This window comes from Alexandromys fortis, unplaced genomic scaffold (assembly GCF_014885135.2).
Source record: "Alexandromys fortis isolate MF-2015 unplaced genomic scaffold, M_Fortis_MF-2015_v1.1 scaffold_365, whole genome shotgun sequence".
NCBI lineage: Eukaryota > Metazoa > Chordata > Mammalia > Rodentia > Cricetidae > Alexandromys > Alexandromys fortis.
In genome coordinates, this window is record NW_026068288.1 from 151,267 (window position 1) to 174,280 (window position 23,014).

Consider the following 23,014-nt stretch of genomic DNA (forward strand, 5'->3'; position numbering starts at 1 on the left):
TTTGGATGTTCATCTTCCTAGACATGGATAGAGGGGGAAGCACCTTGGACTTTCCACAGGGCTGGGAACCCTGACTGCTCTTTGGACTATAGAGGGAGGGGGAGAGGAGTGGGGAGAGGGGGAGAAGGTTGGGAGGAGGGGGAGGGAAGTGGGAGGCTGGGAGGAGGCAGAAATTTTTTTCCTTTTCTCAATAAAAAAAGTAAAAAAAAAAAGAAAGGAGATAGTGAATGAGTTTTTCTCCCTATAACGGTAATTCACATTGTTACACATATATGAAAATCTATGCACAATAAATAAATGCTGCCCCCATCTCCGCCTCGTTGCTTCAGGTAATACCCACTATGACTCTACTGTCACTTTCTAAGACTTTGAACATGTTAGATATGTAAAGGGAGTCATGACGGATTTCCCTTTTTGTTACTGAATCATCTTACTTTATCGTACTTCTTAAGGATATATTTCCAGAAGTAGGGTTCTTGAATCATACAGTAGATTTTGAAACAGTCTCAATATGTAGTTCAGGTAAGCCTTGAATCTTCAGTCCTTTTGCTTCTGTACTCTAAATGCCAGAACATCCTTAATGTTTTCCTTAGTGGCTTGGATTGTTTACTATTGCAGTAACAGTGCACAATGGTTGCAATGACTCTTCATCTTTTTCAAAACTGTCCTTGCTAGACTTCTAAAATCATGTTGAATAATAAAGATTATCTTTTTTCCTGTTCTTTATACTTGAGGAAAACGTTCCTCATGTTAGCGAGTATGATGTTAGTATAAGTTTTCCATTTGTCACCCTAATTGTGTTGAATAGTTTCTATCTATTCCCAGTTTGAGTGTCTTAATCACAAAAGGGTATTGAATCTTGTCAAACGCTTTGTCTGTATTACTTAAGATGAACCTGTGTTTCTGTCTTCGATTCTGTTAATATGGTTGATTACATAAATTGAATTTTTATGTATTTAATTATCCTTCCTTTCTCTAAAATAAATTTCACTCGGTCATGAGGTATAACTCCCTTAAGTTTCTTTGTATTCAATTTGTTGATATCTCATTAAGGATTCTTATATAGTAATTACTTAGGGATATTTTTAAAGTATTTTCATTATTGAACCATTTTCCATTCTTATTGTTACTCAGTTCAGATTTCTTATTGCATTATGATTCAGTTGTGATGAACTGCACACTTCTCAGAAGTAATCCATTTCTTTGAACTTACAAAATGTTAATAGTGTTCTAGTATTCCCCATTGTGGTTCTTTGTATTGTCTGTCTTCAATATTACTTACCACTAAAAACTGAGCTGTGTTTAGGGGATTTCTAATTCTTTCAGCCTCTTTCTCATCTTTGTTTTTGAAATGAGAAGCTCTTTGCCTTTCTTTTCCATACAGTGGACCAAGAATGATGTTTTTGTGTCTAAGCCTTTCCCAGTTCGAGACTATACTGTCAGGGAAGCAGATTCCTGACAAAATACAGACTAGGAGTATAGCCACTCACTGTCCTGAAGATGGGTATAGTTAGAGAGGTCAGGAGGCCTGAGGTAAACTGTGGGAAAGCCTAGAGGAAAGTGGGTCACAAAACTACTACCATCTTAGTTTACTTTCTGTTGCTCTGATAAACCCTAGGTCCAAAAAACAACATAGGGAAGAAAGGGTTTATTTCATCTATAGTCCATCATCAAGAGAAACTAAGGAAGGCACTGAAGACAAGGACCTGGAGAGAACTGAAGCAGAAACATGGAGGAACACTGCTTACTAATGTGTTCCTTCTGGTTTGCTCAATTACTTTTCTTATGTAGTTCAGATTTCCCTGCCTAGGTATGGCACCGCCCACAGAGGGTTGCTCCTCCTACAGCAATTGACAGTTAAGAAAATGTCCCACAGGCCCGCATGCCAATCTGATAAGAACATTTTTTTTTTCAATTGATGTTCCCTCTTTCCAAGGGACAATAGTTTGTATCCGTTCAGCCAAAACAAACCATCACAAAGTGCTTAGTACAGATACCAACAACTGAATTCAAGCACCCAAGGGAGAAAAAAGCAAAGGGATTTTTATTAACCTGAGCCCAAAGTCAAGACAAGCTAAGCCAACCAGGGTCCTCCTGTACTCTCCATTAACGCTTCCTGCAATGCCCCCCTCCTTGCCTTGCACAGGCCGTTTCCAACCATACCCCAGCCCACCGTGCCTTTGTTCCAATAGCTCTTCTACCTTCCTTCCCCAAACCAATGTCTTTCTGTTGTCACCCAGTTGTTCTTCCAGGCATCCTCCTCCCAAAAGAAAAATACAATAAAGACAAGAAGAACCATTTAATGTGTTTTAATGAAGAAAGCTTCCCTCAAAGGTGAGACTCATTCATTTATACTAGGAAGGGGAGAAAACCGACACAGCTTTTCCATTATCATGAGCTACGTGAGAAACTCAGTCAAGGAACAAAATATTAGCCTCAAGTTACATTGTAGACAGTGAGCAATAACAGATGATGACTTCTAGAAAGAGGTCAACTATGTAGAAGGCAAGATTTATACTATCTCATACAGAATGACAAAAAGAACACCTCTGTGTGAGGAGATGTGATAAGCCAGAGGCGTGGCACTTCAGGAAGCTATGGAAGCTAAGTCTCTTCATCTGATAAACACGTCCATTTGCATTCCCACGTCACTTAGTCAGATGCAGTTCTCACCGGGTTCCCCACTGAATAAATCAGTATCTCCCTATAAATGCAATTGTGAAGGTTGGTTTTCCTTTGTGCCTGGTGCTCTTGGAAAAAAGAAAGTCTAATAATAGAGTTTTGTGTGAATATAGAGAGCAGGAGGACATCAAATAATCATGAGGCATCCTGGAGATTAAAGAGCTAATTGTGTTGAAGGTCATTTGTCCTGGGCTTGGCTAGATAACATCAAAATGTGAATTGCTACCCAAAGCAGCAGTTTCTTCAGAGCCCCAATTTAGCTCAGAATAAGATGGCAATCACATTATTGACTCACAAATGGAGTAAGCCTTCAATAGCCACTTGCTTCCGCTTTTCTTCATGTTTTCTGGAAGGTTTGTGGATCCTTGATTATATGTAAAATGATTTTGCCTTCTTTGTGGGATTCCCAAATGTCTGCTATTCAAAAGGCATTCATTTCTATTCCAAACAATTTCTATAAAACTTGCTGTTGTGATAAACAGCTCATATTAAACATAGTACAGGACTGACTAAAGTGGTTGGTTAAGTTCCTTGCATAGCCCTCCTCAGTTTGCCATGTTTGTTTGTTTCCTTTAACCAAGAGTGGGGAATCCCAATTGCTTCCCTTGGATTCTAAGGCTTTCATGGAAGAAAAGAAAGCTCCTAGTAAAAAAAGGCACGTTTTCAAAACAAACTATTGTTAAGCTTGCCATAAGATAACAAAGACAACAAGAAACGAAAACATCTTGGGTAGATTGCATTGTGCTAGCCTCCTTAGTATTATCTTTATAGGGAGTGATGGGTGGAGGGTGTTGTTTGTATTCAGTTCCTTTCCTTCCTTTTTTTAGTGAGAGGAAGCTTTTAATCTTTTAATAGAAAATATCCACTTCGACTTTGCCTGAGCAGGCATTCAGGACAGTCACAAAGGTCAAAAGGTTTCCTCTCTTTTGCTGGCTACCGACCCTGACCTAGGGCTAACTATTAGATATTCTGGTAGTTTTGTTTTGTATGATGCAAATATGGGGTTTATTAAGACTCGAGTTCTTTAAGTAATATTTTGTTCACTTCTAGACACTTTCATATAATGTATTTTGATCCCTACTCAGACCCTCATGCCTTCCAAGATCTACTTCTGCCTTGCTACCCGCTCAAATACTTATCTTCCTCTTTTAAAGATCAAGGAGGCCAGTTTCTACAGTCCCACTACTGATGGGTGTGGAGCCATTCCCTGAAGTGTTATCAACTGTGAGAAGCCACACCCTTAAAGCAAATTGACTCTCCCTCTCCTAGCAGCCAGCAACATCAGTAGCTCCTCAGCTAGTGGTGGGACTTCGTGCCCACCATCTTCTCCCTGCCTATGCACTGGGATTTTGTTTTGCTTTAGCTTAAGCACATGGGAAGAGACTGTGACAACATGCAGAGATCTGTACAAGCTGAAAGCAGACCAAATCTGAACACAGAGCTTGGCTAGAAACATCAAAATGTGAATTGCTACCAAAAACAGCTGCTGTTTCTTCAGAGCTTCCATTTAGCTCAGAATGAGAATACAATCACATTATTAACTCACATATGGAGTAAGCCTTCAATAGCTACTTGCATCAGATTTTCTTCATGTTTTCTGGAAAGTCAGTGGATCCCTGATATGTGTAAACTGATTTTTGCCTTCTTTGTGGGATTCCCAAATGTCTAGTAACCAAAAGGCATTCGTTTTTTTTTTAAAGATTTATTTATTTATTATGTATACAGTATTGTCAGTATTCTGTCTGCATGTGTGCCTGCAGGCCAAAGGAGGGCACCAGATCTCCTTACGGATGGTTGTGAGCCACCATGTGGTTGCTGGGAATTGAACTCAGGACCTTTGGAAGAACAGGCAGTGCTCTTAACCACTGAGCCATTTCTCCAGCTCCAAGGCATTCGTTTTTATTCCAAACGATTTCTATTAAATTGTTTGAACTTACACAGATTCAATTTTAATGTGTATTCAAACACTACCATTGAAAGAAGGACATAGAGTGGGGTCACAGGCTTCTTAGGAATAAATTAGCAGAGACTGTGACAGCATGCATAAGATCTTCACAAGCTTAAACCAGACCAAATCTGAGCACAGAGGAGAGGAAGTGAGCAGAAATTTCTATCTTCAGTTAACAAGCTGTCTGCAATTGATAGCTGCTGTGAATGTAAATATCAGTTTTTCTTCCAGTGGCGTGGCCCTGGGTATATCAACCACAATGTAGGGCAGTTTCCATGACCAAACATAGCTGGCCAATGCAAACCAGACTCCATGGTGAGTGCACACTTGGTGTGTGTCTGTATGTGTGTCTGTCTTTATGTGGGTTTTTTGTTTTGCTTGCTTTTGTATTGTTGTTTTAGGTTTGGGTTAAGATTTTTTTTTGTATCTTTTGTTTTTTATTTTAGAGAGAGAAAAACCATTAAGTTGAATAGGTAGGGAAGGGAATAAATATCTGGGAGTGGTTGAGAGAAAGAAAAGAATGTAATGGAAATATATGTGTTTGGATTAAGGCTCCACCTCAGCCCCTGACATCCCTATATCCAAAGAGTTTGAAATATTTGGGTGGAAAGTTCCATCCCAGGCTCTTCCCCTGGGAGTTGCCTCAGTCCAGACTCCATTTCCCACGGACAAAGCCCACCAAATGATGACCCCTCCCCAGAGATGCTCAAGACCACAGGGTATTTAAACTACCCCCTAGAGTACAAACATGTAGTTTCCCCGGTCTTCCTTCCCCATCTCCTCTATGAGGACCTGGAAGTCCACCCGGGAACACTTAGTATTCTTTAAACCTGGGCTTTTTCTAATTTGGTTTGTTTTAGTCTGATTTGAATTATTGCATTGGCGAGGAGGTTTATTGGGCTGCAAAAAGTTTTCAATATGAAATCCTCAAAAAATTAAATAAAAACATTTAAAAGGTCTGAATTACCAACAATGGGCTTCAAATAAGAATTTGTCTGTCCTGGGTGGCCATCTGTCCCCTAACTCCGACCATCTTTTCAACTGGTATTTTTCCCTTGATCCTTCCACCACACAAACAGGAGATAGTCCTCCCAAGCAAGTAGCCAGATTTCACTGTGAGAAACACTGAAGCTATAAGCTTTTTTTTGGTAAATGTTCTGGCATAGCACAAAAACACCAACGACCTTCACATACATTTCCTAGAATCAATAGTTTTGAATTGTGGTTGCCATGGTGTCTTTTTAGTTTTACAAATGTTTTCCTTTAGATTAAAGGAGTCTCCTTTGTTCCATTAGCAACACTTGGTGTAATTGTGCAAGGTGAAGCCCTGTAGTATCTAGAAACTTGATCTTGAAAGGTTTTCCCACACGTTTCCTTTCTCTTTAATCTTCAAGGAACAGTGCACTCTACTTCCTGGTTCAGCTCTTCAGGGTAGATGAGGTAGCTTTGTAATTTTAAGAGTGAATAGTCAAGAGATCTGAATTTACTAGGCTCCCTTTCTAGTCATTATTTTTTCATTTTGTGGTAAAGAAGTAGATGCTATACCTTGAAACCAGAGCAATACTATGGAGTTACCTAGAATGGGTGTACAGTATGTATTTCTGGTGCTTCCATTTGGACTACTATATATTCTTGAGCCTTAAATATTTTGCCTGGAATATTGTGCTTCCCCTTAACCCTAACCTTAAGTTTAGTCAATGGGCCTTCTAAAGATGAAGGGTATCCTCCCTGGAAGCTTGGGTTGCAGTGAGACTTTGGAGGCCAAAGTCACTTTCAAATACAAAGAAATTTAGCAAATATTTGTACTGTCCCTCACTGCATGTGCCTTTGCCCCCCAAATCTCAAAATAAACTCTTCTCTCCTGTGTCAAAGGCAGAAGCTCAGATTTCTTGTCCTTAGCACAGAGTGAAATGATCCTGAGAGGGAGGCTCCAAGGTTTCGAAAATCACACTGACTGGCAAGAAAACTGATATCAATTTGCTAGGGAAATGACAAGCTTCCAAGATGCTGGCACACTACAGGATGAATATGTTCACTGGAGAGAACCGACTCTGTAAACAGTGTAGGAGGAGAAACAGGGATAGGAAACAGAAGCAGTGAGGAAGTAGAATACATGTGGCATGAAAGGATAAAGGAGCCTCCTAGAGGAAGAAGGGAAAGAGGGGTCAGAGAGGTAGGAGGAACTAGTGAAGTTGACGAAAAATTGTTTTAAAATGCCACAATGAAACCTAATACTTTGTATGCTAATTAAAACAAATTTTATAAAAGAAGTTCCTATTCTGAGAAGGTTCTAAGGTGGCATGTCACAGAAGATCCTTGCATACCCATATTTATTGCAACACTGGTCACAGTAGCCAACTTACAGAATGACTCAAGGTGTTTGTCAGCAGCTACGCGGATAAAGAAAATGTGCTGCCTATACACAATAGAGCTTTAAGCAGCCATAAAGAAGAATGAAATGATTCCATTTCCTGGAGACTGATACGATTAGTGATCATCAGATTAAGTGAAATAAGCAAAACTCAGAAATGTATATCCTAACATTTTGTAGACAAATAAAACAACCTATGTATTAGATATATGACATATCACCACACAGATGCATACATGTGACAAGAAACAGGAGAATGACTTGAGGGGGGAAGATGCTAAAAAAAAAAGAAGAGGGCAGAGAAAAAAAGGAAAACAGGAAAGAGGGTAAGCATGGTGAAAATATATGATAAACTTGCGGAAACTGTCTTTATGAAAGCCAGCATTCTGGGCAATGAATATGCATCACCAAAGAAAAAATGAAAAGAATGTCGCTTTGCAATGAACTACAAAAGACAGAAACTCCATTTTTAGATGAGACATTCTCACCACTGACTTTGTAGCTTACACTTAAATATTTTAGCCTGAAAGTACTGCTTTCCTGAACTGTGAACTAAAACAGTAAAGCAATTGATCAGAAGCTTAGCTCCAGAGAATGATGCATGCATTTCAGATTGCTAGTCACAAAACCATGAGTCTTTTGCCTCAGTGCCTTCCTGACCATAGTTCTAATATCCCATGCTTCTGCCAAGCCTACTACTGAGTTCCAGAAGTCACTTGAGCTGTAAGTCTTTTCTTTTATGGTCTAGAATTACATATAAGTGTGGTGGCCTTCAGAAATGATTGTCCAGCAGAAAAAAGGTTTTATTGGTCTTTAACATTTTTATCAAAATAATTTATACATGTTTTTTCTTTTATGTAAATAAGTCTCTATATTATATGATTAAATGGTTGAACTTGTGTGGATCTTGGAGACCAAAAAATAAATTACCTTCATCAACAACTCCCTGCTGTATAGTATATAAATAATACCTTTCTATAGATTTTTTAATGTATTTTTGCTTGCTTCTTCTATTTCATCAATAGCCCATTAAATCATGTGGTCTGCCAAGGTGATACTCTGTCGGTTCTGAAAGCTCAAAGGTACACTCACCAACTTTAGTCAGCTCTGTTTTCTTTAAATAGCAATACATGCATCTTTTCTGGGGTCAGAGCAATGAAACTCCTCTGGACATCCTTGTCACTCACAATACTAACTTAGGAGGCATTTCCCACAGAGAGGATAAAATTATTTACTCAGTAAAGTGTCTATGAGGTCAGCAGTATGGAGGGAGGTGAGGGAGGTATAAATGGTTGTAATAGCTCAAAGTGGTAGCACACTGCTTTACATATCTGGGATTTGGATTTTCTGATAAAACATAGTATATTGTGATTTGGGAGTATAAACATGGCATGTCTATGTATTTCAGAATTTTTTTTCTAGTTGATCAATACATATTGTTCTGTAATTATGGTTAAGTTGCTCATAATCTTAAAAATGATTCTTGCCAATGAACCAATAAACAGCAATCCTGTATTCTCATGCTGTTTGCATTTTTCTCGTTAGAAACCAGCATTATTTTCATTCTCCTGCATCTTTGAACTGTACCTAAAACCACATAATTCCAATCACAATTAACTCTATAGCCCCCTTTCTATGAGCTGTTTTTTGTTTTATAAATATTTAAAGATATAATTTACATACCAAAATATAGTTTATTTGAAATATACTGTGATTTTAGTAAATTCACAACATTATATAACCAACAACATCTGAATCTAAAGCATTTTCATCAGCTTTTGAGAAATCCCATACTGGACCCTTAGGGTCATGGCGACATGCTGGTCATTGTTGTGATCCAAAGACATCATAACGGGATAGGACTATTGGTTGTTTTCCTCCTTTGGAAGCTTGCATAACAATTTTGGGCACCTTAAAAGCTACTTCTCAGGGAAGAGGCTTTTAGATCAGTTCCAGCTCAGAGACTTCTTGTCCCTATATCTAAAGTATATGGTGTCTTCTTCAACAAAAGGGACTTACCTTCCTCATCTAGGAGGAAACAAGGGAAACAACAATAGCCTGGATGTCTTGGGCAACTCTGACTAATAACTCAAAACAACTTCTCATGCCTGGTATTGGGAATATTTTTAGGTGGGTCTTTTGCTCTGGGAAGAAACATTGTCAGCCCAGATGAGAATATTTCATTAAATTATGTATGTATATTTATACACAGGCTTAAATGTATTATTACATATAAGGTCTTTTAGGTAAATGATTAATATATAATTCCTTATGACTTTTTTTCAGTACTGTTATTTTGTCTTCCTCCATCCTTGTGTATTTTCGCCTCTCTAGAGACCCTTTTCCTCAATTCTACAATAAGATCACCCCTATCCCAACCACCCTACTCTAGCAATGGTCCCTTTTTACTACCCTTGTTTCTGAAGTCACTCTAGAATATGTACTCACATCTGAAGATTTGGAGCTAGGAGCCGCTAATGAGAGAACGTGCATTATTTTCACTTTTCATTCTAATGTGTCCTCACTCAATTTGATCTTTTTAGTTAGGTCCACTTACCTGCAATTTTGATGATTTCATCTCTCTATAAAGCTGAGTAGTATTCCATAGTGTGTATTTATCACATTTTCATTACCCAGTCATTGGTTGAATGACATTTAGATTATTTCCATTTCATACATATTGTAAATAGGGTAGCAATGAACAAGGATGAGCAAGTATCTGTGGAGTAGGACATTGAGTCCTTTGGGCATGTGCCAGAGAGTGAGATAGCTAAGTAATGTGGTAGATTTATTTTTTGTTTTCTGAGAATTGTCCACACTGATTTTCATAGTGAATGCAACCGTTTACAATATAAGAAACAGAAGATTGGGGAGTTTTCTATGATATGGTTTCTTCTAGCAATGTCAGAAGTTACACAGATAAAGTATCACCAACATGAGCAGAACAAGGACAAACACACACACACACACACACACACACACACACACACACACACTTGAGAGAGAGAAAGAGAGAGAGAGTTAGTCAGGGGAAGGGAGACAAGGCCTCCACTTTTGCACAAATAATAAAAACCTAGAGACAGAAATTGGAGTTCAAGTTGAAGATCAGAGAAAAAAATCAGACAACTAGAGAAACCTTTTTACCTCTACCAAATCTTCAGACTGAAAGGACAAAATCCTATCTCTACGAATTCTCAGACTCCACACTCCATTGAGTTCCTGTCCTTTCCACTTTATATTCCTCTCTGCCCAGATATATTGCTTCTATCTCCATCCCTAATGCTGGGATTTGATGGAGGTGGGTCTTGTATCTTATCTGTTGCTTTCATTGGTTAACTAATAAAGAAACTGCCTAGGCCCCTTGATAGGCCAACCCTTAGGTGGGTGGAATAAACAGAACAGAATGCTGGGAGAAAGAAGCTAAGTCAAGGAGTCGCCATGATTCTCCCACTCCAGACAGATGCAGGTTAAGATCTTTCCTGGTAAGCCAGCTCGTGGGCTACACAGATTATTAGAAATGGGTTAGATTAATATGTAAGAGCTAGCCAATAAGAGGCTACAGATAACGGGCCAGGCAGTGTTTAAAAGAATACAGTTTCCGTGTAATTATTTCAGGGCATAAACTAGCCATGCGGGTGGCCTGATGCCGGGGACGCAGACTCACAGCTCCTACTACTACAGGGATTAAAGTTGTGTGACTCCCAAACACTGGGATTAAAGGTGTGAACCACCACCACCTGGATCTGATTCTGGAACAGTCTTTTGTAGCCCAGGGTAGCCTTGAACTCACAAAGATCTGGCTGCATCTGACTTCCCAGGTCTCTCTAGTTGTCTGATTTGCTTTTCTGATCTTCAACTTGAACCCTGATATCTGTCTCCAGGTTTTTATTATTCATGTTACACTAAACGCTATGCAAAGAGCCTTGGGTAATTAGGAAATGCTGAGTGTGCTGCCCAGGTGGTATGCAGGGTCCACTCTCCTGTGTGCTGTTGCTGGTGTATGGCAGGGCTAGATGTCTCACTCTTGTGACCTCCAGGGCCAGCTCTCTTACCTGCCACAGGTAGAAATGGGTGGAGCAGGGAGGGCATCTTTCCCTGACCCTGTTTTTTGGGGTTGTAGGTAAGCCAGCCTCTAGGGCATGAGATGAGGAGACCTCACCCCAACCACTATGCATCCTACAGCAATCATGAGAGAGGGCCCTGCACCTGGTCTGGGAAAAACAGTAGAGCGGTCCCTGGGAATATCAGTAAGGCAGAACTGGACCTGGAGGGCTGGCTGTAGAGTAGGAGAACTGGCCCTGCTCCTTGCTGCAGGCTATGTTGGTAGACAGTGCTGGAGAGTTTTTCAAGAGAAAGCTGGTAGGCTAACCAATCCAGCTCCCACTAAGGCTCAGAATCAGGCAGTGAGTTGGCCTCTCCCAACATTTACATGTAAAGGGGACTAACCTACAGATCCAAATCAGCAGGATCTCCTTGGTACAGCACAACAGGATATCCAAGAGGAAATCCCCAGTAAGATCTCATTATAGGTGGCTAGGCCTTGACCAGTTACTCTCGGTAATGAACACTTGAAAGTAAAGATGAACAGATTAAAGGCTAAACTGTGTGTCTCAGCAGGTCACAGTACAGCTTCCATGAGAATATTCTTCTTTTTCTTGTTTTATTTCTTTGTTTTGTTTGGATTTTGGTTTTTCTTTTAAATTTGGATTTGTTTTATAAGGACAGATGAGAGAGGGAAGGGAAATAAGAGGGAACAGATGCACACTGTGAAAATCTGCAAAGAATCAACAAAAGTGAGAGGAAAAAATGCTGAGGGTTGGAGAAATATTTGTCCTCAAGAAGAATCATATCACTTGGGTAATCTATGCCAAATGATCAGCCCTGAATACACATATACAAATAACTCACACACTGAGTAAGTTATGTTTAGGAATATATATATGTATATATACATATATATACATACATATACATGTCACAAAAATTAATGAAAAAAGGCCATGAACATGGAAGAAAGGATGGATATATGTGAGGGTCTGGAGAGAGGAAAGGGAAAAATGATGTAATTATAATATAATCTCTAAAATAAAATAATTCAGGGAAATCGGAGAACAGAAAAATGCTAACTCTGTGTCAGAGAGCTTGCTTAGCATACATTTGCTCTTTACTCCAGTCACAGCATACTATATAAATATTGAGAGGATGAGGTATCATTGGACCTCAATAGACATTTCTCAAAATGAGAAGTAATGAGAATGAGTGCACAGGAGGGGTTAGAATGAGGAGAAGGCAGGGCAAATGGTATAATACGATACACATATCTGAAATTCTGAAAAATATATAAAATTTTAAAAATAGAATTAAATGGGGCTTTATTAGTTAGTCACAATTTTACTTAATATGCAAGAGTGAAAGTGAAGTCTGTAATATGTATACTACATCAACTACATCAACACCCCCTATACAGAGTTTTTAAACGAAGCATCATGCAAATGCTGGACCCCCCAATCCAAATATTTCTCATATTTACTTAAGTTTTTTCTGTGAACCTTATCACACCCCTCCCTTCATGAACCATATTTAAAAAAATATGTTGGAATAAATTAATTCTGTGAGACAGTGAGGGATGGAGAGACTGAATGATCTCCACCAGAAGTGAAAACTAGTAAGATGGATAGCAGAAGCAAAGTCTTGTCCCTCTTAGTAGTACAGATTGTGACATCCAGTGATCCTAGAAAGGACATGGCTGTGAAGTGTATGTTTAGTATGTGTCCACAAAATTCTCATAAAATAAACAGATGTCCTAAATGCAATATAGAAACAAAAAAAAAATACTACTATGTGGGAAGCAGGTCCCATACAGCATGCTTTGTTTGGTCCTATTAGCCACCATTAAGAATAAAATCAACAATACAATGACAACATACAGGATCAGATTAAAAAAAAGATGCAGAAGACCCTGTTTTTTTTTTTTTTATTCTTCTATGCCTTGGTGTTGACAAAGACCTCACATAAAGGAGATTAAATTACTCAAACTGCTGATCAGACAGAGGTACACTTAATAGAAACATAAAACGTTTTAGTTAGAAAATAATGAAAGCCCCTAGCTGGGGCTCTAGGCTCAGTTATCAAGAGGACCGGTGGGCTTGAGAAGGAAATATATCAGGACCTAAGAATTCTTCTGGAAAAAATTCCCTAAGAAGAATCAAGATAAGTGAATTTGATTCAGTGCAAATAGATCAATTTTTGAGACAAGGGAAAACATACATAAAATACACTGTGATGTATATCTAGTTATGTTTTAGGCCAATTTCATCTGTAGAATAACCTGTGACAGCCATGTTTTCTGATCTGAATGAATACATTTATTAAGTACGTAGCAAGCAAGGAATGGAATTGCAAGCAATAGCGAAACAGCAGAACATCAGATCAGGCATTTATATCACACAGCAGGAGCGACTAGGAAAGCTTCATGATCATAACAGCTGGAAACCTCTGAACATTGAAGAGGGTCCCATGAAGAATGCTTTAACCCTCAGGTGAGGTATCTGAATAAAAACAAATAACAAGTGGTGATAGATTATCATCATGAAATCAGGGCATAGAAGAGCAAAAATGACTGGAGAAGGAGTGCTGAAAGTCATGCTAGGGTTCCCAGTTGAGAAATTTCTGGCTAAAGCAGAATAGTCTCTCTGTGGGTCCACCTCCAATGCCCTGTTGCCACAGCAATCATTTTTATACTGTAAGATAAGCAACAGTAACCTCTGTTAGAAATGGTTAACTGTACATCGTTCCCAAGGGCACAATGGTTTTACCCAACTTACTCACTTTCTGTTCTCAAGGGTACAGTGCTTTTACAGGTGAGCTATCTTACTGTTGCACTTTCCCTCTGTCATAGGGAACTAGTCAGTCCTCTCAAAGTATCTGTATTAGTTACTTTCTCTTGCTGTGATCAACTGCCATGACCAAAAGCAGCTTGTGGAAAAAAAAAGAATTTATTTTGACATATGGTTTCATAGAGGATAAGAATTCATTATGGCAAGCATCATGAAAGCACGTGGCAGACATTGGGTAAAGAGTACAAGTCTGAGTGATCACATTCTCAAGCCCAAACAGGAATAGGAGTGAGGTTAGAACTCTTGTCTACTTCTTCCAGCAAGGTCACAACTCCCTGTAAATTTCCCCCACCCAAAACACAACCACCAAACTGTAGACCAAGTGTTTAAGTGCCATATCATAATGCAAAATGCATTAAGTTTACTTGCAAATGTTCTCATACAACTTTTATCATTTTCAACACCCTCCAAAGTCTCTTCTGAGATGCAAGGACATTTCTTTTTAAAGATTTATTTATTTTCATGTCAAGTGCATGAGTATTATTCTTGCATATTCTAAGTACAATGCATGTATGCCCAGTGATCACTGGTCCAGGAAGGGTACATGGAATTATGAGTGTTTGTAAGTAGTTACATGGATGATGACAAAAATAACCCTGTTCTCCACAAGAACAGCAATAGTTCACTTAACCATGGACATTAACATTCTGAAAGGGAAGTATAGGGACACAGTGAGCAAATATTGGATCAAAGCAAGACCGAAACCCAGCTGGGAAAATATCAAACGCTTTAGCTCCATGACCAATGTCTGAAAATTCAGTTCCCAATGACTTAGATGATGTAGCCCCACAAGTATAGCTGCCTGCGACATACATCATTCTCTTTGACTAGTCCAACTTGCCTCTCTTGCAGATGTCTCAGGGATCTGGCATCTCCAGCAACCTTAACCTCATTTTTCACAACTTCACAAACAGCCTCTCAAGGCCTCCTGCCCTCTAGGGGCCTTCACTAGCCAACTCCGCTGTCACATATTGTCTGGCCTTAGTGCCTCACTGAAACTACAGCAAAATCCACGAACCCTTTCATTCTTGCATCTTCCATGCCTCTAAAGACAGCCCCATGTGGATAGCTGCCAAATTCAGCAACCCGCTTGGGGTGGCATCTGACATTTTAAATATCATATTTCTAGCAGCTTCTATTTACTTTCTAGAAGCTGAAAACTCATAGGGCCCTTTCATAATTTGCAAGCTTAGTTGGTAGGGTCTTGCCCTGAGGGTATCCTTGCTATTTTTTTTCTCCAGGTATCTATCTGGAGGTTTCTCATTGACTGTAAACCTCCTGTTGCTGTTTTTTTTTTTTTGTTGTTTTGTTTAATTTTTTTTTATTGAGAAAAGGAAAATAAAAGTTTCGGCCTCCCCCCCAACCTCCCACTTCCCTCCCCCTCCTCCACCCTTCTCCCCCTCCCCCCACTCCTCTCCCCCTCCCTCTCCAGTCCAAAGAGCAGTCAGGGTTCCCAGCCCTGTGGAAAGTCCAAGGTCCTCCCCCCTCCATCCATGTCTAGGAAGGTGAACATCCAAACTGGCTAGGCTCCCACAAAGCCAGAACATAAAGTAGGATCAAAACCCCTTGCCATTGTCCTTGGTTTCTCATCAGTCCTCATTGTTCGCCATGATCAGAGAGTCCGGTTTTATCCCATGCTTTTTCAGTCACAGTCCAGCTGGCCTTGGTGAGCTCCCAATAGATCAGCCCCACTGTCTCCGTGGGTGGGTGCACCCCTCGTGGTCCTAACTTCCTTGCTCATGTTCTCCCTCCTTCTGCTCTTCATTGGGACCTTGGGAGCTCAGTCCGATGCTCCAGTGTGGGTCTCTGTCTCTATCTCCATCCATCACCAGATGAAGGTTCTATTGTGATATGCAATATATTTGTCAGTATTGCTATAGGATAGGGTCATTTCAGGTTCCCTATCCTCAGTTGCCCAAGGAACTAACTGGGGACATCGCCTTGGGCTCCTGGGACTTCTCGAATTTTGCATGCAAATGGATGGAAATAGAAAACACTATCCTGAGTGAGGTAACCCAGACCCCAAAAGATGAACATGGGATGTACTCACTCATAATTGGTTTCTAGCCATAAATAAAGGTCACGGAGTCTATAATTGGTGAACCTAAAGAAGCTAAATAAGAAGGTGAACCCAAGGAAAAACATAGTTATCCTCTTGGCTATGGGAAGTAGACAAAGTTGCCGGGGACACTATTGGGATCTTGGGGGTGGGGTGGGATGGGGGTAAGGGGAGATGGAGAGAGAAAAGTGAGAAGGGGAGGATGGGGGGAACTTGGGGAAACAGGATGATTGGGATAAAGGAAGGTTCGATAGGGGAGCACGGAAGCACAATTCTTATTTAAGGGAGCCACCTTAGGGTTGGCAAGAGACTTGATCCTGTTGCTATTTTTCTCTCCAAACTGCACATTTTGTTTTTGTTTTTTTCTGCCCCACTTGCTTTTTTTTTCTTTTTAGACCGACATTAACATTATGAGTATGGTTAATGCTAATAACCATGTTTGATGCTTGATTGTCTTGAAATTTCCCCTGGGGAGGAAATTAGTCCATTACTTGTAAGTTTAAACTCATGTAAGTTCTTCGGATATAGGGATAAGGAAGTCAGATTCTTTGTCAAAATATCTCACGAATAACCTTTTGACTCATTGCTAGTATTGTAATCCCTAAAAATTCCAGGATCCACCTAGAATGGCAGTTTAAGCTCTACTTATCGCATTCATTTCATTTTAGTCTAAAATTTTAGTCTTCCACATTTCTCCACAAACTACATGGGGAAAAGCCAACACTACACAAAGAACTTGAGGTGACTGAGTAAAGCATGGAGTGGGAGAGATGGCTCTCTCCACGGAAGAGCACAAGAATTGGTTGTGCAGTGCCAAACAGTCAGCCCTGAAAACATACATACAAGTAGCATTATATGGAATAAGCAGATTATATGGAATCAGCATCTTATATTTAGGAATATACATGTATATACAAATAGTATATGCATGCAATAACAATTGATGAAGAAAAAGACCGTGAATTTGAAGGAGAATGGGGAGGGGTGTTGTAGGGGTGTTCGGAGCAGTTATTCTTAACCTTTATAATGCTGTGGTTTAATCCATTTAAATGTAATCATTTAACCCCTAATAGAGTTCCTCATATTGTGGTGACCCTTAACCATGATATTATTTTCATTGCTACTTCATAACTGTAAAATTACTACTGTTATGAATCATAATGTAAATATCTGATATTCAGATCAATAGGTTGCTCTGCAAAGACTAATTTTTTTTTTTTTGAGCCAGGAAGATTGTGAGCTCAAGGTCAGCCTGAGATGCATAGGGAGAACCAGTCTTAAAATACATATGGAGAGAGAGAGAGAGAGAGAGAGAGAGAGAGAGAGAGAGAGAGAGAGAAAGAGGAAGACAGAAGACACAGAGACAGAAAGAATTATTTGTTGTTAATGTATATGAGCAATCTTACACATGAATAAAATTTTTTTTTTTTTTTTGGTTTTTCAAGACAGGGTTTCTCTGTGGTTTTGGAGCCTGTCCTGGAACTAGCTCTTGTAGACCAGGCTGGTCTCGAACTCACAGAGATCTGCCTGCCTCTGCCTCCCGAGTGCTAGGATTAAAGGCATGCACCACCACTGCCTGGCTATGAATAAAAATTAAATTATAATTACTTGTACATCCACATTTTTTCTCCATAAAACAAAATTATAAAATTTGGAAATAAGGGGCCGTCATGGGAAAAAGCACTTGGCTCACAAGCCTGGCTACTGTAGTTTCATCCCTTGACTACACATAAGGAAAAGGGAAAGAGTCAATACTTCAGAGTTATGCTTTGTTCTTATATACATACACAATAATAAGAAATATGTAATTCTGAAAGAGAATTGGAACTACTTTAATGCATATTTTTTTAAAAAATAAACAACCTTTTTTATATTACATATCAATCCCAGTTCCTCCTCCTTCCCCTCCTCCTGCTCTCGCCACCTTCATCTACCCCCCCCCACACACACACACATCCACTCCTCAGAGAGGGTAAGACCTCCCATGGTGATTCAACAAACTCTGACATATCAATTTGAGGCAGGACTAAGGACTGTATCTAGGCTGAGCAAGGTATCCCTCCATAGGAAATGGGCTCCAACGAGCAAGTTTGTGCAGCAAGTGGCCCCACAAACTGCCCAAGCAATACATCTGTCACCAACATTCAGAGGGCCTAGTTTGGTCCTATGCTGGTACCCCAGAAGTCAGTCTGGAGTCAGTGAGCCCCTACTAGATCAAGTCAGTTGTTTCTGTGCAAAACCCCATCATGGATTGGCCCTTTTGCTCATATCACTCCTCCCTCTCTATGCCTGAACTCCAGAAGTTTGGCCCAGTGCTTAGCTGTGAATCTTTGCATCTGCTTCCATCAGTTAATGAATGAAGGTTCCATGATGACATTTAAAGTAATTATCAATCTGATTACAGGGGAAGGCCAGTTCAGGCAACCTCTCCACTATTACTTAGCTTCTTAGCTGGGGTCATCCTTGCGGATTCCTGGTAATTTCCCTAGTGCCAGGTTTCTCCCTAACCCCATAATGGCTCCCTCTATTAAGGTATCTCTTTCCTTATTCTCCCTCTCTGTTCTACCTCCAACTTGACCATTCCATTCCCACATGTTCTCTTCACCCTCCATTTCTACCCTCCTTTCTTCCTCCCTGCCCACAATCCCAATTTATCCAAGAGATCTTATCTCTTTCCCCTTCCCAGGAGGATTCATATATGTCTCTTTCTTAGGGTACTTTTTGTTACATAGCTTTTCTGGGCATGTGGACTGTAAACTTGTTATCCTTTGCTTTACGTCTAATATCCACTTATGAATACTCTTTTGCTTCTCTCTCCCAAGCCTACATACATTTATCCAGCATTGTGACCCATTTAGAGTCTTTTTAATCTGAATTTTCTTTATTGCATATCTGTAATTATTTTCTGACCAGAAGTGGTTCTTAAAAAGCTAAGTGACATTACTATGACTAAGGCTGCTTTGCCTTTTGGCTCTGCCCAGTCAAACATGTTGGAGGAGGTCCGTTTATTGCCTCTGAGAGCCATTCTTTCTGCCCCACATCAAGGGTCAGTTTGCAGTATGTCTGTGTTAGCATTAAGCAAGTTTTAGCATTCTGCTTACAAACCCCATTTAAATGTTTCATAGCCGGACCTCCATAAACAGTCAGAGTTTGTGCTGGGAGCACGGCCCAGGAAGGCACCATTTCAAAACTGCACTGCTACCACTGAATCAGGAAGACCTCTCTTAAAGGAGTTGCAGCACGCTACCAGCAAGAAAACTCTTTCAGAAAAAATAAATGCAGCTAAACTTTGTTGTTCTGTGTCTAGAATTCCTTTTTAAGCTTTCTCGGGTTTTAAGTGGATTATAGTTGGCCATGTTGGAGCCAATTTGTGGTGGAGGCTGTTTGTTTCTTTCTGGTTGCTCAGCTCCCAAATAATAACACAGAAACGATATTATTTGTGATATTGTTTGGCTAATAGCTTAAGCATATTTCAGGCTAACTCATATCATAAATTACCCCATCTTCATTAATCTGTGTATTGCCACGAGGCTATGGCTTACCAGGTAAAGTTCTGGCATCTGTCTTCAGTAGAGCTACATGGCTTCTCTCTGTACATACTATGCTTGTCTTTCTGGGTCTGGGTTACCTCACTCAGGATGGGTTGTTTTTAGTTCCATCCATTTACCTGCAAATTTTATGATGTCATTTTTTTTCCCACAGAGTAATACTCTATTGTGCAAATATACCACATTTTCTTTATTTGTTCTTTAGTTGAGAGGTATCTAGGTTGTTTCCAGATTTTGGCTGTTACAAATAATGCTGTTCTTATGCCAGTACCAGGCTGTTTTCAGTACTGTATCTCTGTAGCAGAGTTTGAAGTCAGGGATTGTGATGCCTCCAGAAGTTCTTTTATTGTGCAGGATTATTTTGGCTATCCTGGGTTTTTTGCTTTTCCATGTGAAGTTGAGTACTGTTGTTTGGAAGTCTGTGAAGAATTTTGCTGGGATTTTGTGTTGAATCTGTAGATTGCTTTGGGTAAGACTGCCATTTTTACTATGTTAATCCCCAGATATTAATCCACATACCTTCAAATACCTGATTTTTGACAGAGAAGCAAAAAAATATCAAATGGAAAAAAGAAAACAAATTTAACAAGTAGTGCTGGCATAACTGGACATCAACATGTAAAAGAATGAAAATATACCCATATCTATCACGATGCACAAAACTCCAGTCCAAATGGATCAAAGACCTCAACATAAAGCCAGCCACACTGAACCTTATAGAAGAGAAAGTGGGAAATACACTTGAATGCAATGGCACTGGAGACCACTTCCTAAATATAGCCCCAGCAGCACAGACACTGAGAGAAACAGTTAATAAATGGTACCTTCTGAAACTGAAAATCTCCTGTAAAGCAAAGGGCACAGTCAACAAGACAAAACAACAGCCTACAGAAAATATCTTCACTAACCCCACATCAGACAGAGGTCTGATCTCCAAAATATACAAAGAACCCAAAAAATTGGTCACCAAAGAACACATAATCTAATAAAAAATGGAGTACAGACCTAAACAGAGAACTCCCAACAGAGGAATCTCAAAGGACTGAAAGACACTTAAGGAAATGTTCAACATCCTTTGTCAGCAGAGAAAAGGAAATCAAAACAACTCTTACACCTATAAGAATGGCCAAGATCAAAAACACTGATGACAACTTAGGCTGGAGAGGTTGTGGGAGAAAAGGGAACAGTTCTTTATTGCTGGTGGGAATGCAAGCTGGTATAGCCCCTTTGGATGTCAGTGAGGCAATTTTTTCAGAAAATTAAGTGAAACCCTTTCTCAAGACCCAGTAATACCACTTTTGGGTATATATCCAAAGGATGCTTAGTTGTGCCACAAGGACTTGTGCTCAACTATGCTCATAACAGCATTGTTTGACATAGCCAGAACCTTGAAACAACCTAAATGGCCCTCCACCAAAGAATGGAGAAGGAAAATGTAGTACATTTACACAGTAGAGTACTACACACAGATAAAAATAATGACATCTTGAATTTTGCAGGAACATGGATGGAGCTAAAAAACATCATTTTGAGTGAGGTAACCCAGACACAGAAAGACAATTATCACATGTACTCACTCATAGGTAGTTTTTAAACCTAAAACAAAGAAAACCAGCCTACAAACCACAATCCTAGAGAACTTGGACAACAATGAGGACCCTAAGAGAGACTTACATAGATCTAACCTACATAGGAAATAGAAAAAGACAAGATCTCCTAGGTAAATTGGGAGCATGGAGACGTTGGAGGAGGATTGAAGATGGGAGGTTAGAGCCAATGAGGGGAGCAGAGAAAAATGTAGAGCTCAATAAAAATCAATTAAAAAAACAAATAATGCTTCTCTGAACCTAGTTGAGCAAATGTCTTTATGGTATGAGTGTGCATTCTTTGTGTATATGCCTAAGAGTGATATTGCTGAGTCTTCAGTTGGGTTATTCTCAAATTTCTCAGAAACTGCCAGGACATTTCATATTCTTCGCAAGAAAAATCCATCAAGATAAAGTCTCAGTTCTGAAATCTTTGCCTCAAATACAAGGGCAACTACATTTGTAAAAGAAACATGACTTAAACTTAAATAGCACATCAGACTCCACACACAAATATTCAGAGACTTCAACACTCTACTTTTACCACTGGACAGGACTGCCAGACAGAAACTTAACAGAGAAATAAAGGAACTAACAGATGACTCAAATGGACTTAACAGACATCTATAGAACATTCCACCCAAAATCAAAAAATAGACCTTCTTCCCAGCTCCTTATGGAACCATCTCTATAATAGGCCTCATACTTTGTAAGAAAGCAAACCTTAGCAGTGCTAAAAGGAAAGTTCATAGCACTTGTGCCTACATAAAGACTCCTGGAGAAATCTCACACTAGTGACTTAATAAAACAACTGAAAGCTCTAAAACAAAAGGAAGAAAACTCACCCATGAGGAGCAGATGACAAGAAATAATCAAATGGAAATCAATAAGATAGAAACAAAGAAAACAATACAAAGAAAAATGAAACAAAACTTTGTTCTTTGAGAAAAATCAGTGCCAATTGGATATAATTAAGAAATGCTTATATATGTTTTAATTATTTGCACTGTTAAATATTAAGAACTGTTTCAGCTATTTCATCTCATTTTCATCTCATCTATTGTTTTGTAATTTCTTACTCATCCATATGTCAACAAACCTCCCCAGCTATTTGAAGTTGTTTTATTTTTCAGAAGCTCTCAATTCTCAAAAGAAAAAATAAAGGGAAGGACAAAGAATATTTTTAAAAGCATAACTCATGAAAAATTTGATGAAATAAACTTTAAAACTGCATATTAAAAGAGGAAACTAGCTTTCCATTTTACACAATGCAGAGATATACTCTGTACAAGTAACTGAACAAAAGAAAATCTCAATAAAATTGTTAAAATGACTTATGAAAGAAATGAAACCAGCCTATCATCTGCCTGACAATAATTATGCGAACAGAAAATGGTACAATATAGTCAATACCTCTAAGTAAAAACCATAAATTATTTTCTACATACCAGCCTGATTTTCAAAGAAAAAGATCACAGACATTTGAATAATGTATGAATACAGGAGATCCATTATTTTGATAACTTCTCCCTTATTTTAAAGGAAGAACATCTAACACCTAAAGTATCTAGAAAGGCATCATTAACATGCAAACTGTTGATATTGAACAATAATGACACCTAATGTCATAGATAAAAAGAAGCAGTCAGTCTTTATATATCTCCAAATAGAACAATTCACAACCTGTGAAGCTAAAAGAAAGAATAAAAAAATCAACACAAATCTGATCTTACAGAACTAAGTGCCAATTTATAGCAAGTGTAGGACAAAGTGGCTCATCAAATGATAATAGAAGATGCCAAATCTGGGAAGGTCTTAGAGGACGAATGATAGCATTGCTTGAACATATAAAGTATAAGTGGAAATAATAAAATTCTCTAGATAAAAAGACCTTTAGAGGTCAATGAAGTACAATGAAACTGCT